Source organism: Anabrus simplex, chromosome 3 (assembly GCF_040414725.1).
Source record: "Anabrus simplex isolate iqAnaSimp1 chromosome 3, ASM4041472v1, whole genome shotgun sequence".
Taxonomy (NCBI): domain Eukaryota; kingdom Metazoa; phylum Arthropoda; class Insecta; order Orthoptera; family Tettigoniidae; genus Anabrus; species Anabrus simplex.
The window spans coordinates 97,986,546-98,003,359 of record NC_090267.1 but is presented as its reverse complement, the minus strand read 5'-3'; the positions used below and the strand labels follow the sequence as shown (position 1 = coordinate 98,003,359).

General features: G+C 39.3%; 1 protein-coding gene and 2 long non-coding RNA genes across 3 annotated transcripts in view; 2 read left to right on the top strand and 1 right to left on the bottom strand.

Moving 5' to 3' along the window:
• Positions 1–9,919, top strand: part of LOC137498884 (uncharacterized) — a 103,954-nt gene extending 94,035 nt beyond the window's left edge. The window contains exon 3 of the long non-coding RNA XR_011017907.1: positions 9,803–9,919. This is a non-coding gene — a long non-coding RNA (uncharacterized lncRNA). The remainder of the gene's footprint in view (positions 1–9,802) is intronic.
• The window catches only part of LOC136866023 (ankyrin repeat and SAM domain-containing protein 1A), an 878,495-nt gene that overhangs the window by 275,090 nt on the left and 586,591 nt on the right, over positions 1–16,814 (bottom strand). The gene's annotated exons all lie outside the window — the stretch shown is intronic.
• Positions 16,413–16,814, top strand: part of LOC136866024 (uncharacterized) — a 51,837-nt gene continuing 51,435 nt past the window's right edge. Inside the window, exon 1 of the long non-coding RNA XR_010859478.2 lies at positions 16,413–16,479. This is a non-coding gene — a long non-coding RNA (uncharacterized lncRNA). The remainder of the gene's footprint in view (positions 16,480–16,814) is intronic.

Below are 16,814 nucleotides of genomic sequence, written 5' to 3'. Positions count from 1 at the left end.
GAGTTTCATTGGTTTTTGACTTGAAGAAATCGCCACATTATTTATTCTTTGCTGCTTAAACGATCTAAGTAAGGATTCTTCACTACCCACACGCTGTGCATGAGTCACCACATCAGCGATTTTTCTCACTGAATGTGTGGTGACGGGTACTAGGTGATCGTCTTATTGGTCCGTGCATTTTACCAAACGAACTCAGTGGACGGAATTACCTTCGATTCCATCGACATCATCTTCCAGTAGTGCCTGAATCCGGGTACAAGGACGACACTTCGAACACTTCCTTTAATTTCGAGCAAGTTCACTGTACAGTCATTTTAACATGTAACTGTAACGTACTAAGTAAAACTGCTTTCTCGTTCATTAAAAACAAGTGCACTTCTACCAAAGTATCTAGAAACTTTTCTTAATGTTGTATTGGTACTTTTTCCTAACTATGATGACGTTTACACACGGTCAAGTCAGTGGTGGCTGATAACCACAAATTCTAAATTATCTCGCAAACGGCTCGTTACATTTGTTTCAATTTGCGTTATTAATTATGATACACCCTGTATAGACTGCAGATTGTGTGGACAGAACTTTCCAGAGAAAGACTGAAAATCGTTACCCAGCACTGTAGCAATGACCTCTGAATTCCTTCAAGCCGAAACTCGCAAATAGCGCGCCATCATATACTGTTGCAGATCATCCACGACATAAGTTTGAAAGATGGGCTTGATCAGGCAATACAACAGTAAATTATAAACGAGCGGCTAGTGGAGGTATGTCATCCCAACTGACGAGCACACTAGGGCGAAACATTGGATTCTTAGAAGGCTGTATTGTTTAATACTGTTGTTTCTCAACTGATGAAAAAAAAATGTTAGTCACCTCCTGTGAACTTAATTTCTGATTAAATTGTCTTAATACAAAAACAAATCGACTTCAGTTACTACACTACGATATTAGAAGAATACGGAAAGTTTCTGACCAATCGATATCACTTCAAGTGGGCATGATAACCGAGTGCCTCAGGTGAGATCTTTGTATCTACCTACCTATCTATTTGTCTATCTGCCTTTCTTTGGACTCTTTCTCCTTGACTGTTCAAACTTTTAATCTACAAGTAGTTACTGTTAACTATAGTTCTACATAGGTTAGGATAGGATACTGTTTAGGATTTGTAGTTATGTGTCTATCTAATTGTGTTACTGGTTAAAGTGTAACTTTGACATTATCAATGTATCTATCTATCTATCTATCTGCCTTTCTTTATATGTTTTAATTGAAAGTTTTCAATACAGCCTGCCATTAAGACCAAGTTATTCGTAAAACATTTATCCAAGTGAAAATAACTGAAACAGTAAGTCTTAGGAAACAGAATAAATTTCAATGATTCTTCTGTTTTGATGGGAAACTGTTTTGCGAATGCTCTCTCGAATCCCGTACGTACAGCTCTCCTTGTGTCCAACGAAATCTTTTAAAATATTCAACAGCATAATTAATAATATTACTGGTTTTAAATCCCATTAACTAATGTAACGGTCTTCAGAAATTCTGAGTTGCCGGAATTTTGTCAAGATGGAATTATTTTACGTGCCACTAAACCTACCGCCACGAGGAAGGGATATCTGAGTACATTCAAATACTACCGTACTGATGCAGGATCGAACACGACATACCAAGCACACTCTCTCCTTTGAAGAGTAGCGTAAACATCTATTTTTTTTCAATTCTTCACTAAAATGTTTTAAAAATATATTGAGTCACTTTTGTTTCGTAAATTTGAGCTAAAAATTACTATCATATAATTTTTTGTGCGATAACCGAGTGATATCGTTAGAGGTTTCTCATTAAAATGACCATGGTTCTAGTCCCGGACAGTGTAGATGGAACTTTCGAAAAGAAAGTCTCATCCCTGAGGTTCGGATTCCACGAAAAACTTGAGATGTCATGACTGTGATCACGATATTATCACGCAAACGTATAATCTTCATTTCCTAATTTAATTTCACGAAATTGTGAAGATCCATTATATGCCTTCACAGATGATGACATTTACACACAGTCAAGTCAGTAGCTATGTTTCAAAGGTCCCTTTTACAGAAAATGTTTTATTTTAGGTATAATGTTGGGAGTTTAAAAAATAATTCAATGGACAACAATGCAGATCTAAACAAAAATACTGAACTACAGGTCTCTTTCAATAGAAATATCTGAACAGAATATTTGAATAGAATATTTGAATTAGATTGAAAGTACTGATAATTATTTTCATCAAAACTATGACTCAGGACTAAGGTGTGGTCCACCTATCAATGCAGTAGTATATTATTACTTATTTGCCACATACTAACATCGTACATGTATTTTATTCTTCAGCGACTCATAACATCTCAAAATCCCTAAGGAGAACTAAATCAACAATACATAATAACGTCAAAAAACATCCACATTAAAATAAAATGTCTACATAAAAATTTACATTAAAATGCCACCCAGTTCTGTTTCTTTTTGCAGCCTAAAACACATTTCCTGATCTTCTTGAGAGAAAAACTGTTCATGCTAATACCCTAAATGTTGATCGTTACTGTTCCAATCACTAAGCACTTCATTTCTTGAATAGTACTTATTTTATAAGATTACTAGCTGTTATCCGCAGCTTCACTCGCGTCGATTTCGTAATTTGATAACAGTAATCTTTCCTCGGTACTTCACCAAGACATTATCTAAAAATTCATAAAGTATAAAAACACGCCGAAAAATTCCGTTTCATTTACCTCAATATCTTTGTAAACCACGTTTGTGGTATCCAATTTGGGGCTAAGATGAGCAGGTTACTGGCATAGCTGGAACATGCGACATAGAACTGCCTGTGTGAGAAACAGTACTATCTTAAAATGCCAATTTCCTCGTCTGTATCATATCCAGTTTTTTAGATATAAATATCCTCATCGAAAGAATTAAACTCCGTTTTCACTTTGTTTTTACCCCCGTTAAGTGTATTTTCCGAAAACAAAAAAAACGTGTTTCTTTATTTTTAAAAGAGATTCCAAATATAAACTGTTAATTTTTTTTAGATCCAAAATTCACCCTTCTCTTCACCCCCTTAACGATGGAATATAGAACAATCCTTCCTTAGTGTGCACCTACACTGTAATAAAAATGTATCCCCAAAATTTCATTTCTTTGTGTCCAACAGTTTTGGCTCTGCGATGATGAATCAATGAGTTAGTCAGTCACACAGTCAGTTATTCAGGACATGTTATTTTATATATTTAGATATTAAGAGCTGGTGTCTGAAATGCTGTTTAAAACATAACTAAAAACTGTTATTTTAATCAAAAGTTAAAAGTGTTTATGTTTATGAATTCTGTACCAGGAATAGGGTGCTTAGTGCTTGAAACTGTAATGAACAAGTTTTAGAATATTAGCAAGAAAAATTATTCTCTCAGAAGAAGATCAGGAAATATGTTTTAGACTGCACCAAAAACATAATAATAATAATAATAATAATAATAATAATAATAATAATAATAATAATAATAATAATAATAATCATAATCATAATCATAATAATAATAATAATGTTATTTGTTTTACGTCCCACTAACTACTCTTTTACGGTTTTCGGAGACGCCGAGGTGCCGGAATTTAGTCCCGCAGGAGTTCTTTTACGTGCCAGCAAATCTACCGACATGAGCACCTTCAAATACCATCGGACTGAGCCAGGATAGAACTTGCCAAGTTGGGGTCAGAAGGCCAGCGCCTTAACCGTCTGAGCCACTCAGCCCGGCGCACCAAAAACAGAACTGTTTGGAATTTTAATGCAGATTTTTATATAGACATTTTATTTTAACGTGACGTTATTATGTATTGTTGATTTATGTTCTCCCAAGGAATTTTGAGATTTTATTAGTCGCTGAATAAGAAAATACGTTCTGTTCTCGAAACATGTACGATGTAATCATTATGGTGTTAAGGAAAAGTCATATTTCTTTCCTGAGCTTATTTTACCAAAAGACTGAAAAATAAGTGTAAATGCATATTTCGGCCGTTTTCATTGTTTCGGTCATATTTTGCTCATTTTAATTATATAGGATCATATTTGGTTATATTTTGAATATTTTTGCTTAAATTGAGGCGTCACATTTAACAAGGTACATGTTAACTGCATCAAGTTTCAAACATAGGACTTTTAAATACTGTAGTAGACGTACTTTTTTCTTTTGCCGGAACTGACGGGTAGCAACTTTAGAAGACCTGATTCCGAGAAAGAGCTGCTGAGCGGACGTCTCATTGAGGAGGATGTCACTTCGGCAGACATGCAGTATTTAGCTGATAAGCAATTAGCAAACAAGCAAATTCCATGTTTCCTCCCTCCCAGTTCGTCGTCCTTGATGGGTCCAGTCTTCCCCTGTCACCACCAACGAATTTCAACACATTGATCACACTTCTAGTACTACAACGAATCCTGCCATACCTGAAGTAAAGTGCACTGAAGATGTAAAATTATGTGAAAATTTGGTGAAGAAATCTTCAGTAGGCCTACTGACGGAACAACTCTCTTCTGAAAAGCATCTGAAGTTAAGGAAGGGACAGGAATCGATTTGATTTGAATGCATATTTAATGTTTTAACGTACTGCAGCTCTGTCAGTTTTAGTGATTTAATCTGTCTGCTGTATTATCACTAATCACTTTTTGGTACTTAAGGCTTTTAATGTTAGTAATACTCTCATATTTGCTACCTATCACTAAATTCCATGTCACATTTTATTTTTTAAAGGTCATATTTAGCTAGTTTTTAGGGCATATTTGCTTGCACATCTTTAGGTCATTAACTTCCGAATCTTTACGCTGACGCTTGTTGTTTAAAGGGGCCTAACATCGAGGTCATCGGCCCCTTCCGAATCTTAGCAATAATATACCATTGTATATTAATTATATTGACGTGCGGAGCATACCTTAGCTCTGTTTCAAAGGTTTGATGAATGTTACTAGCCAATACGGATTAATAGTAAAAAGTGTATTAATACTGATAATTATTTTGTTGCTCTCCCTAACTTTCTAACAAAACTCAATCAAACGACCAGCTTTGAAAATAAACTATGTAGACTTGAGAACTTCTGAGAAAAAGGATCAAGAAATTATAAACCTGGAAAGTAACTCTGAACGGACTACGTAGGATAGTGGTGCTGTGTAACAATCGCTTATGGAACTCAGCGTAAGGGAATATAGGCACAAACCACCAAATGAAATACGTGGACGCAATGTGCGACCAGTGTGAAAGCACAACCGCTCGCGAAAACAGCACAAGGTAACACACGCTCGTGAGCACACTGGAACAACAGACAGTCCTCCGTGCAGACTGCCACGAGAAGTCGACTAACCAAGCTTTAGACTTCGACCTACTAACATTTAAATATCACAGGAGCCGTCCAATATTACGTGGGTTAAGAAATGTGGTGGTCGCGAACATTAAACGCCAATGCGGTACAAGTAAGTACAAAGAAAGGTCTCACGAGAAGTGGAACGGGGAGGCCAATTAAGCTTAATTTACTCTAAGAAGCACCCTCGAATGTTAGATTATTATTAAATTAATAAAATGCAAATGTAAGGTTAGTAACATTATAGTTTAAATTTTTCGAGATATAGTTTTAATAATAATAAACACTATAAATTCATTTTAAAATGTTAAAATTCTACCTATGATACTTTAAATTTCAGTTAAATTGCATTTTACGTTAACTTTAAATTATATTACAATTATTTTTAATTTTAAATAGTTATAATGCTCAATATATTATGTTTATGAAGGTGCATAATTGTATGGTTTGGCATAATAGAATGTTTCATAGCCTGAGCCCCACCATGTAAATAAATAAATAAATAAATAAAATCACGGAGTAACGAGATGAGTTCAATAATGGTCATAAATATTTGTGCATATCTGTACATTGCTCAGAATTTAAAAAAGACTGGTATTTCAGTATCCAACGAGTTCACAGTAACAAGGAAATGCACTTTTTAATTTTCGGTCATCTGTCTATGTCTATGTCTGTTCGTCTGTCTGTATGGATGTAGGCGCATCGCCAGAAAATGGCCCAAGAGCATTTAACGAAAATCGGTACGTAAAGTCGGGGAATGAGCCACTACAATCAGGGCTATAAATAATTTTATTCACGCTGCGCGAAATGGTAGTTTAGGGGAAGGCCTAAAATATAATTCTCAAATATCTATGTTATTAGTGGTCCTATCGATAAAGTTATTGTCTTAAGGTGTAAAACCACGTGGTCATCGGTCCATATCGACAAGGAAACTTATGAAGATCATAAAAATGAGAAAAAGCCACAAAGGAATGATCGCTTGAAGAATAGTCAAGACTGTGTCATGAATGAAGAAGGACTCCCTTTAAATTAGATTATTTATGTATTATACATTTTACCGTGCCGGCTATAACAACAGAGATTTCGATTTTTGTTGCTAAGTCCATATCAACGCTGAAGCACGAGAAAATGGGTGAAAATTAAATGAAAATCGGTATATAAGTATGTGAATAAGGCTCTACAGTCTAAGCTATAAATACTTTTATTCACGCTGGATTAAATGGTAGTTTAGTGGAAGGCGCCCAAAATTTCATTTTTAAATACCAACGCCATTGGTCCTGTCGAAAAGTACTATAAAATTTATAGAGAACGCAATTTCAGATCATTTATTTCTTATACAGTTTTATCGTACTTACTATGATACCGGGCGAGTTGGCCGTGCGGTCAGGGGCGCGCAGCTGTGAGCTCGCATCCGGGAGATAGTGGGTTCGAACCCCACTGTCGGCAGTCCTGAAGATGGTTTTCCCGTGATTTCCCATTTTCACAACAGGCAAATGCTGGGGCTGTACCTTAATTACGGTCACGGCCACTTCCTTCCCATTCCTAGGCCTTTCCTGTCCCATCGTCGCCATAAGACCTGTCTGTGTCGGTGCGACGTAAAGCAAAATAGCAAAAAAATACCTTACTATGATAACAGAATTAATGAATTTTGACTTTTGTTGCTTAGTCCATATCAACACCGAGCACTGATAACATGGGAATATTTAACAAGTGTGTTAACTGCCGATGGATTTTGACACGACTGTCTTAAGGTGTAAAACTGCGTGGTCATCGGCCCATATCGACAAAGAAAGTTATGAAGACGATCATAAAGAATATAAAAATGCATAAAGGAATGATCGCTCGAATAATAAGACAAAAATGTGACATGAAGGGAGAAGGATTCCTTTTACATTAGATGCCCTAACATCACAGAGTTGGAAGAAAACTAAATGCGAAGGGGTACCATATGCAAAAGCCCATAAAATTGATCAACAATATAGCATTACATTGATCATTGTTTCTTGTAAAGTGACTTCTGCTGCCACTCATCTCCAATATATATATATATATATATATTTGCTACTTGCTTTACGTCGCACCGACACAGATATGTCTTATGGCGACGATGGGATAGGAAAGGCCTAGGAAGTGGAAGGAAGCGGCCGTGGCCTTAATTAAGGTACAGCCCCACCATTTGCCTGGTGTGAAAATGGGAAACCACGGAAACCATCTTCAGGGCTGCCGACAGTGGGGCTCGAACCCACGATCTCCCGATTACTGGATACTGGCCGCACTTAAGCGACTGCAGCTATCGAGCTCGGTCTCCAATATATGGGATTACTGCTGCGTTCCGAGTAAAACAACATGTCTGACTATTGGCGAAAAGTTGCTGGGGAATTAGATAACTTTGTAGGCCTACATGCTATCTGATTGTCCCGTCAGTCAACGACGGGTTAGTAGCTAGTAACATATGTATATATATTTGCTTTACGTCGCACCGTCACAGATAGGTCTTATGGCGACGATGGGATAGGAAAGGTCTAGGAATGGGAAGGAAGCGGCTTTGGCCTGAATTAAGGAACATCCCCAACACGGGCCTGGTGTGAAAATGGGACACCACGAAAATCCATCTTCAAGGCTGCGGACAGCGGGGTTCAAACCCACTATCTTCCGGATGCAAGCTCACAGCAGCGCGCCCCTAAACGCACGGCCAACTCGCCCGGTACTATATATATTCCTATTGGTTTAATGGTTTAATAATAATAATTTCGTGTGGCTATTTCTAGCCGAGTGCAGCCCTTGTAAGGCAGACCCTCCGATGAGGGTGGGCGGCATCTGCCATTTGTAGGTAACTGCGTGTTATTGTGGTGGAGGATAGTGTTATGTGTGGTGTGTGAGTTGCAGGGATGTTGGGGACAGCACAAACACCCAGCCCCCGGGCCATTGGAATTAACCAATTAAGGTTAAAATCCCCGACCCGGCTGGGAATCGAACCCGGGACCCTCTGAACCGAAGGCCAGAACGCTGACCATTCAGCCAACGAGTCGGAATGTCGCATTAACACTCGAACATTTTCGGTGACGCTCAAATGAGAAAAGGGAAGATAGTGGCCGTGGCCTTAATTAAGGAACAGCCAAACATTCGGTTGGTGTGACAACGGGATACCATCTTCAAGGCTGCCGACGGTGAGGTTCGAATCCATGAACTCCCGAGTAGCTCATGGTAACGTGGCCCGAACTACACAGCCAACTCGCTCGGTGCGGATATCTCGCTATCTAACCTCGTATGGTATTTGTTGTCCCTTCAACAACGAATGTTCAGTATCTATAATATTTTACTGTTGCCCAGTTAAGGTACATATAGCCCATTGAGGGCTTTCATTCACCTGCCAAAATACCGGCTGGCCAGCCAGATGGCCTGCAGATGTAGTGTTACGTGGTCAGAATGACAACTTCAGTCGTATAGCCTGGCTTTCGTGACCCGCATCGCTTCCTTACACATAAGATAGCTCTTCAGTTGGCCTCACAAGGCCGAGTGCATTCGATCGCAGCCATCAGTAGAATTAAAATCCTAGGAAAACCTGAGAATTATCTTTAAAAAAAAGAATACAATTTGCTTTACGTCGCACCGACACAGATAGGTCTTATGGCGACGATGGGATAGGAAAGACCTAGGAATGGGAAGGAAGCGGCCGCGGTCTTAATTAAGGTACAGCCCCAGCATTTGTCTGGTGTAAAAATGGAAAACCACGGAAAACCATCTTCAGAGCTGCCGATAGTGGGGCTCGAACCCACTATCTCCCGGATGCGAGCTCACAGCGATTTAACACACTCCTCCAATTAAGCGACAGGATTCAATTCAGTCGTGACTACAGACTAAGTTCGGGAATTGGCCCACTCGAAAGGGATTGTGTTTGTCTCCTCCATTGCATTATTTTACACTTCTGTCTGCTTTTCTTAGCTTTGCTTTTTCTCCAACACTGGAGACACACTTTCTTTCTTCAAAGGTTACGAACAATCTTCTCTTCCCAATATCTCTTCACCCTCTGGCTGTGCTCCTTGTTACCTTGTTCAGCCTATCCTGCATTTAGTCGGGTGGGCTTTACAAAAAAATTGTGTTTGTGAATTAAGCTTCTGAATTTTATTCTATCTTGAACGGTTTCCTCATTAATGCCAATGACATTTAGCTCTTCACTAATTTCTTTGAGTCAATTATTGTGATTTTTCAGTGACAAGCCTAAGTTTAAAATTTTCTTTGTGAGCCTGTTATTATCCATTTTATATAAGTGACCATAAAATTGTAACCGCCGTTTTCTGATTGTATCTGAGATAGATTCAATGTGATTTCTTTTTCATCCAAATTAAATTTTCGCATTTTAGTCCTATGATTTATTATTATTACTATTATTATTAAATTAAAAACAGCAGAATATAAATTGTTTTGTTGTTTTCAGGCAATGGGATTATCCAGCTCAGTATTCGAGGTAGAGATTCTGAGTGTTTCTGCATCACAATCATGAATTAAACAACGGAATTGAATGCAGAGACTTGAGGACCTAGATGGTTGGAGAAACGTGAGTACCGTATTCATCTACCATACGCACTGTGTATGGAACTTCCTGCTGCCACGGTAGGATGGACTTGGTTTCTGGAAACAGTGTACAGATAACACATATTAGAGATTATTTCGGGTGTGCCTCGGGTAGAAATGAAATGGCGTGTGACTTTCGGTGCCGGGAGTGTCCGAGGACATATTAGGCTTGCCAGGTGCAGGTCTTTTGATTTGACGCTCGTAGGCGACCTGCGCGTCGTGATGAGGATGAAATTATGAAGACGACACATACACCCAGCCCCCGTTCCAGCGGAATTGACCAATGATGGTTAAAAATATTCCCGACCCCGCCGGCGAATCGAATGCGGGACCCCTGTGACGAAAGGCCAGCACGCTAAACCTTTTAGCCATGGAGCTCGGCCAGAAGAGTCTCAGACACACAGCAGCGCAAAGCAAAGTAAAGCAAAGCCATCTCCAACCAGGTCACCAAGGCCCCGGGAAGAATGGCACTAAATGGGATTGAGTGGTTAGCTAAAGCTTGACCACCGTTAACCCCCAGGAACAAGGAGTGACGTTACTGAAATTTATTTTCGTAATTTTAGCCTTGTTTACACGACAGTTAAGGGGTTCATTACTATAGCTCTAATTAAGAAAAGCTTAAAATTTTGCCTAAACAGGGCAAATATTCCAGATAGTATGTTATTTTTCAGGTGTAACAACGTTTTATTGATTATTTTGAAACTTAGGTATAGGCTATAGACTAGGTCAAAGGAATTGAGGTAATAAACTGTAGTATTACATCTCGTTTCAGTGCAATCCATTTTTTAACATTCTTAATATATGTAGCATTGGCCAAGTAATTGTCCCACACTCTAACACAAAATATATGCATAAGTCACCATTATTAAAAAGAAATATTACAAACTATGAATGCCGGATGCCCTTCCTGACGCCAAGAGATACTTGAGATGAAAATCTCAACCCGGGATCGACCGAGATTCAAACCTAAACCTTCCAGGTGAGAGGCTAGAAGCCAAGCTACTGACCTAACCAAGCACGCTATTATTATTATTATTATTATTATTATTATTATTATTATTATTATTATTATTATTATTATTATTATTATTATTATTATTATTATTATTATTATTTACAATTTGCTTTACGTTGCACCGACAGTGATAGGTCGTATGTAAGCGAAGGGATAGAAAGGGCTAGGAGTGGGAAGGAAGCGCCGTGGCCTTAATGAAGGCATATCCCGAGCATTTGCTTGGTGTGAAAATGGGAAACCACGAAAATCCATCTTCAGGGCTGCCGACAGTGGGTTTCAACCCACTATCTTCCGAATGCAAGCTCACAGCTGCGCGACACTGATCACACGGCCAACTCGCTCGGTATTATCATTAAGCGTGGTAGAAAGTGCAGCAGGTTCTGACTGTACAGTAAGTACTGTTTTTCAGGCGTTCGATGAAGGAGGTTGGGTAGATAAAAAGGTTTCAAACTGACGTCTTATTTACGGTCAATGTGGCCACTCACTTCTGTAAACAGTGTGTTTGTAACTATGTGAATGTTTGATTGTTTAAGTGAATGGACCACACGGTCAGTACAACCTAGTCAGAGCGCTTCTCATTCATCGTTCAATCGATATTGATGAGCTGATTATTAATCATATTTAACATCAACACAATACCTGACCTTTATGATGGAGTCATCATAATTTGCCTTAGCGATACTAACTTCCAACGATATCATCTCATTGGCAGAGTAAAAATCTAAGAATTCTTCTCGTGTTATGCCATTCTGTATTGAATATTATTAACTTTACAGCAAAGTTCAAACTGTCTTTCTTGTGTTGAATGACAGGATCTAGAGTGATAAGTAGACATCAGATGTGTATGCAAATGCATACTTTGTTTGCCGATATATAGACCTCCAAAACCGACAAGGAACTACATTTCAAGGTTAAATTCGTTGAATTGTTAATTTCTATTTTTTTTATTTGGCTTTACGTCGCACCGAGACAGATAGGTCTTGCGACGACGATGGGATAGGAAAGGCGTAGGAGTAGGAAGGAGGCGACCGTGGCCTTAATTAAGGTACAGCCCCAGCATTTGCCTGGTGTGCAAATGGGAAACCACGGAAAACCATCTTGAGGGCTGCCGACAATGGGGTTCGAACCCACTATATTACGGGTACAATCTCACGTGTCTTTAAACGAAATCCGGGCTGCGACATCATGGCAACTATAAACAAATATTTGGCTGGTACTAATAATGTTGATCTATCAGAATGTTTAACAACTACGCGCGCTTCCGAAATCAAATGCTTTCCTGTCACATCTGTAGATGTACAGAGTTCATCCTCCGCATTGAAGCTAGTTTTAGCAGACAAACGCTACAGATATATACCAGAAAACGTGGATAGCATTGTTGTAGTGTACTGCAAAAGCAGATTATGGACGGGATAAGTAGGGTGTGCAGAGCTAAATAAAAGAGAAATGCGTATTTGTGAATTTAAGTATGTTTCTTCACGTTTGTACTTTTACGCAGTTTTATTACAATCTTACTGATTTATCACGTGTATTAATTAACATACTGTGTCTTATGTAGGAGATCTGTGAATGTTGTTTAAACGGTGAACACTGATAGATTGATATGTCTCACAAACTATGCAAAGATTGTTTGTACTAGGGGAAAAGCCGCAGCTGTAACTAGTGTGATATTTTGTTTTTCATTCAAATGTTTGTTGCTGAGTGTGAATTGCGTGAGTCCAGTAAAGGAATGTTACGTTTTCATTGCATTGCATTTCATTTCATTTTTTTTTTTTTTTTTTTTTTTTTGCTAGTTGCTTTACGTCGCACCGACACAGATGGATCTTATGGCGACGACGGGACAGGAAAGGCCTAGGAATGGGAAAGAAGCGGCCGTGGCCTTCATTTAAGGTACAGCCCCAGCATTTGCCTGGTGTGAAAATGGGAAACCACGGAAAACTATTTTCAGGGCTGCCGACAGTGAGGTTCGAACCCACTATCTCCCGGATGCGAGCTCACAGCTGCGCGCTCCTAACCGCACGGCCAACTCGCCATGTTTTTTTTTCATTTCAGACAAGTGTTTAATAAGATGAAAATAAGTGCACACTTAAGTGCATATTTCACCACTTTTTGTAGCATAGTAGCGAGCTTAAATTGATGATTTATACAGCATATAAATTCGATGCCTAGAGATATGTTACAGGATTGTGAGGGACTACAAAAAACCTCAACAATGTTGTGAGGGTAAATGGGATAACATTCAGGTTGCAGGTTCAGGTTGCATTATTGTGTTGTTAGGGTGATAGAACCTCATGTGGATCACTGTAAGTACTTAGGTGATAATTACCACGTTTCCATGGGGATTGAAATCGATTTGAATACGCTTTCCGTACTCAATACGTTACCTGTTTCCATGTAAGATTCAGTCCATAGTGGTGGTGGTGGTGATTATTGTTTTAAGAGGAAGTACAACTAGGCAACCATCCTCTATATAACACCAATCAGAGGGAAAAAATGGAAGGGATCCGACACTTCGAAAAATGAAGATATCGACCAAAGGAGGACAAGGGCCATAAGGGCGTGAAAATGAAAGACTCCCTAGCCCTCGCAAACTTAATAGCGTCGGGGGCGGAAAAGAACAAGAGCTGACCAAGAGAGGTCGCATAGGACAGATGAATGTGAGGAGTCTGGCGCAAGTAAGTGAAAGCAATGCCGGGACTCAGCTGAGGGCCCCGTGGTCGCCAACCCACGCTCCAAAGTTCAGAGCCCCTGAGATCCCTTTTAGTCGCCTCTTACGACAGGCAGGGCATTCCGTGGGTGTTATTCTACCGCCCCTACCCACAGGGGGTTCAATTCATAATCAGACCGATTTGAATACGTTAGTCTTGACACTCGTCGGTTACGGGATCGCGTGAGGCCGTACGAGAATAATTCGACATGTAGCGCTTAACAGCAACGGCCTACCCTAACCAAAGTAGAGTAAATAAAAAAAATCCCACTGCATTATTACCAAAGGAATGTAAAGTCCGTGATACAAATTTGGTTTATGTACAGCCTATAACCTGTACATTCACCGAAAGCAATGGGATTCTTAAAATCTGTGGTATTCTGCCTAATAGTGTATCAGTTTGTGGTTAGTTTAATCCATTCATTTGAGAGATGGAAGAATGAATGACTGGGGCGACGGAGGGAAACGGTAATCTTCCTGCAGCATCTGCAGGCACAGAATATGGTTTTTCTTCAGTCTAAGCTAAGAAAAAAGAAGCATATGAAAAGGTGGTACTGGGAGAAAGAAATGAGTAAGGACTGGTGGGAGCGTATAGTACAACGTTAATACACAGAAGATGACTGGTTAGACAACTTCAGGATGCGTTCTCCGACATTTTTCATTTATCTGCGTCTTAAACCACGCCTAAAATCAAACAAGTTTTTCATGAGCAAACCAATGTCTGTTGAGATAAAATTTCAATCTCTTTGCAAAAATTAGCATGTGCTAAATATAGAATTTTTGCAAATCAGTTCCCAACGAAAAACTTGTGTGTTTCCTTTTCTCGTATTATTTCCAAAAACGTTATACTTTCCTCCGGCGTCCACAGATTTCTACTAATACTACACATGGTAAAATATATAAGGAGTAGTAAGCTGAAATCAACTGAACAGGAACGAAATCACAGGAAACACATGATAAAAACAAACTACAATCGAGCATCTAGAGCATTTTCAAATCGATTTCAATATGTTCCGGGTTTCCATGATACTATATCCGTATTGAGTACGATTCGATAGCACTTTCTAGCAGGATAGACTTTGAGACTCAGTACGAACTGAGTCCCCGTTTCCATGAGGTATTCGATACGGACAGTGTATTCAAATCGATTGAAATTCCCCATGGAAACGTGGTAAATGTAAGGAAAATATCTTGATTGGGTTAACCACATTAACGAGATGGTAAATAAAGGTTGCAAATTTTTTTCATTTAGGTATGAGGGTAATTAATGGTTACAGTAAGGATGTAAAGGAGAGAGCGTATAACTCTCTGGTAAGAACCGAATTAGAGTATGGTTCCACTATATGGGATCGACAACTTCGAGAATTGGACGAGATTCAAAGGAAATCAGCGCCATCTGATTTGAGCGATTTCCGACAAAAGAGTCTTAGACAATTTTGCCTTGCCCCAGGATTTACCGGTGTGAAAATGGGAAACCTCCCCAAAACCGCCTTCAGTGCTGCCGACAGTGGGATTCGAACCCACTATCTCCCGAATGCAAGCTCACAGCTACTGATAAAAGAGTAACGTTACGAAAATGTTGCAAACATTGGGCTAGAAAGACTTGCAAGCAAGGATACGAGCTATTCGACCAAGCTGGTTGTTCCGAGCTGTCAGTGGAGAGATGGCGTGGAGTGATATTTGTCGGAAAAGAAGTCTGAGTGGAGCTTTCAAAGCTTTTGGCTAGGGGCTTTACGTCGCACCGACACAGATAGGTCTTATGGCGACGATGGGATAGGAAAGGCCTAGGAGTTGGAAGGAAGCGGCCGTGGCCTTAAAGGTACAGCCCCAGCATTTGCCTGGTGTGAAAATGGGAAACCACGGGCTTTCAAAGGTAGGAAAGATCATAATGTGTATATGTAAGTTCAGTCCTCAGCAATAGGGCTGGTTGGATCTTCAAAAGCTCCGCCATCAGCTGTCATAGATGGCCTAGCCATTACTGAAGAGGCGTACTAGGGAAATAACGAGTGAGATAGTTTCCCGTTGCTTTCCTCACCAATCCAGCAGTTGCTATTACGTACCAGCCTGCCAAGTCCACTGAAATGCATGCACCAACTGACCCTATGAGCAACATTTTCACATCATTCATAACAGGGACTGGCTGCATGAGGAATGGCATTACTGGCATCGCTCATACCTCAGTCACTTTCATATTGTCAAAGCCAAGTATAAGACACAGACATGTCAATGAAAGTAACAACATTGCTCTAGCCTATACCAGAAAACTTGGTGCACTGTAAACACAAGATCATAATATAAAGATAAAATTGGAATTCAAGAAGACATATTGAGGAAAATATTGCTTTATAGGAAGACGAATTAGAGATTTATCAACGGCAATGTTCGATATATTAAGAAAAGAGTAGGTAAACCACTCGTAGGGTATCTGCCACCTGGGCGACAATCCTAAAAGCATATTAATGACTATTAATTTGATTTGTATTTGAGATCGCCAAAGTTAGGCAACGTTGTGAATATTCACCATTTGCATGGATGGTTCTCTTGCTGTTCGCTAGCGGAAAAGTAGAAAGGAACTGACTACCCTAATGCAAGTAAACTATGGTTATGTCTGGTATGTGACTCCTGACCTAGCTTTGGGGCACTGACTATGTTTCCGATATCCTGATTTTGTTATATATGTATTGCCTTTCTTGTCCTTAGGTAATGAAGTTACATTCAGCTCAACAGTCAAGACTGATGGTGACGGGTTCCCTGCTTCAAGATCTTGAATATTACTGCACAATACAATCTACTGCTAGGCGACCAGAATATTGACGTGGTAAGTGCTCATCACTGTTTGCAAGTAAATATCTATATAAATGGGAGAAGAAAAGTATAATATCTGCAACTGCAACAACTTCATTCCAACATTTTACTACGAAAATGAGCTCCGAATTGATGTAACATAAACGAGATAATATCATTGATATGAACACTGATCAGGATCATTTCTGTGCTATCTATTATTTAGATTACCTACTACCGTAAATTAATTCACTGACCACAACTTCATCAACTACTAGAAAATAAGTGTGCACTTTGCTTTGGACGTCCAAATCGCAGTAAGTTTTCAGGATGATTTCAAAGATAAATTATGGATATAACGAATATAAT